Below are 2,471 nucleotides of genomic sequence, written 5' to 3'. Positions count from 1 at the left end.
TATATTGCTCAATTTATATTAATTATTCAAAGAGTAATGTTATGAAAAAAGGAGTATTATTCTTTTCTCTTCATAAATCATGTGTACAGTACTTTTTAAGGTTAAAAAGAAGACGTATATGTGATATAATGATAAAAATAATTGACATATTAATCATGGTAATGGCTTCAAGTGTGTTTCGTAATATACCAAGTGTTTTTATCATAAGTTTGCATATGTACTACATTGACGAAATCTTTTAGCATTTATAAATTTTATGCATCAAACGTCTATCTACTGTGATAATAAGCTATTTATTGTTGATGTAAAATTTTAACTATAGCTGGAAAATTGTCAAACTCCCATCTATAGATTATTGATTGGAGCTGGACCCATAAATAGTTAGTAGTAATTATTTTCCAAACTAGAATGTCTACTTTTGACTTAGAGATATTATTTTATTTATGATAATGTGATATTCTTCTGCCTAATTATTGAATGTTAATAATTTCTCATACACATAAATTTTAAAAATTAAAAGCTCAATGTGAAGAGTCATTCTCCACTATTTATGTAAAAACACTTTGAGAATTAAATTTTTAATATGCTTTTTAAGAACCAATTACTAAGATTGATATTATCTTAGGAAGGAAATTACACTATTCAAAATGAGAAGAAAAGAGAATGAGAGAAGGATAACAAAAAAATAACTAGATATATCATCTATTTAATGTTCTTCATATTATATTTGTTATTATTTAGCGAATAAAAGATAAATGGTTAAACTACTATTGTTAATTTAAGCATCTTTTTAATTACTTAACTTTTTAGTATATAAAAATTTAATAATAATAATAAGGGACAAACGTGCAAGGCACGTTCTCGGAATCTAGTATTATTATAAGTGGGAGCTCCTAACTTAAAAGTTGAATTGCCCTTATTTTATCCCCAAATTAAATTAAATATTAATATATAATTAATTTAATATTAAATAATCATATTTAAGTACATGCATCTAGACACAATGGTTTAATTTCTAATTATTTACATACTAAGTTATAATTATATTATATTATACTAAATACTAAAAATAATAAGGTGTAAAGTCAAACTTTAAAAAATAAAAATATTTTATAGAAAATTGTAAGAAATTATTTCATAGAAAATTGTTAGGAATTACTTTTTTAAAAAAATAAAAATTATCTATTCTTTCTCTATAATTAATGTGATTAAATGATTAAATTTGTTATCCTCTCTCTTTAGTTAGTATAATTAAATGTATTGAATTATTAGTAAAAACAATCACATTTCCTCTATCCCATGTCTAAGATCGCTGAACTTCTGAAAATTAACTTAAACAACTCTTCACCTTTTCATCTTATCCAGTGAATCTTTAGCTATATATATAGCACTTGCCTCGTGTTGATATGAATCATTAGGCAATTTTCAGGTACTCTTTTTTTTTGTTTTGAAATATTAATATTTGTTGATCCTCATTAGAATGATATTTTGTATCATAAATTTTATCTTTACCATTTTAGATTATTTTTTTTTTGTTACGGGAGAAAAAAAAACTCTACTCCTCGTGTAATTCTTTTTACTATATATATTGTTATAATAAAAGTCTTAAGAAGGATAGAATGTTGTATTTATTCTTATCTATTTAATTTTTTTGTATTCTTTACCGATTATACTTCTTTAATATAATCTTCTATGAAATTATGAATGTTATAAGTCTATTTTTATTAGTGCTGAAATTACTAATTTATGACATTTAGATTCGTTTTTAAATATACTTTTATAATATTTATTTACTTTTATCTTTCCTTACTAATATAGTTTCTTTAACTACTAGCTACATATTTGTGCACTTACTAATATAAAGCGTAATGAGAGATTATTAAGGATAAAGTCATATAGATATATTCTTATTATTAGATGCTATAGTAATATCATTATTTTTTCATATTTCTTGCTTGATGGTCAATGTACTATTCGATTATTATGAAATTTATTTAATGAATAAAATATAAATTGATAAAACTAATATTTCTAATTTCAACATTTTCTATATAAAAATTCAATTTTATAATAATTGTATGGAACAAACGTACAATGCAGGTTGCACATTCCGAAAACTAGTTATTAAAAAAACATCAACTAAATAACTAACCAATCAAAACAGAAAAAATCAGAAGAGTTTACTGATAAAGATTGTCTTTAAAGTTGCAGAAGATCATTTCATAATTAAAAAAAATGCTAAAAATAGAGTTTGCATTTCATTTTTTAAAAGAATTGCATCATAGCAACTCTATTATTATTTTTTTTTCGATCAAGCTTAATATGAAACTGAAATTATTTACGAATTAGAAATTATTTTCTTTAAATTTTAGGAGGGTTTTTTTTTTATAGAGGTATTCAGTTGGAACAACCGGTGCACACTCCAAACACCCTTCTAATTTAGTTGTAGTAATATATATATATATATATAT

Source organism: Solanum pennellii, chromosome 4 (genome assembly GCF_001406875.1).
Source record: "Solanum pennellii chromosome 4, SPENNV200".
NCBI classification, from domain to species: domain Eukaryota; kingdom Viridiplantae; phylum Streptophyta; class Magnoliopsida; order Solanales; family Solanaceae; genus Solanum; species Solanum pennellii.
The sequence above is the reverse complement of the archived record's forward strand: the minus strand, read 5'-3'. Positions refer to the sequence as shown.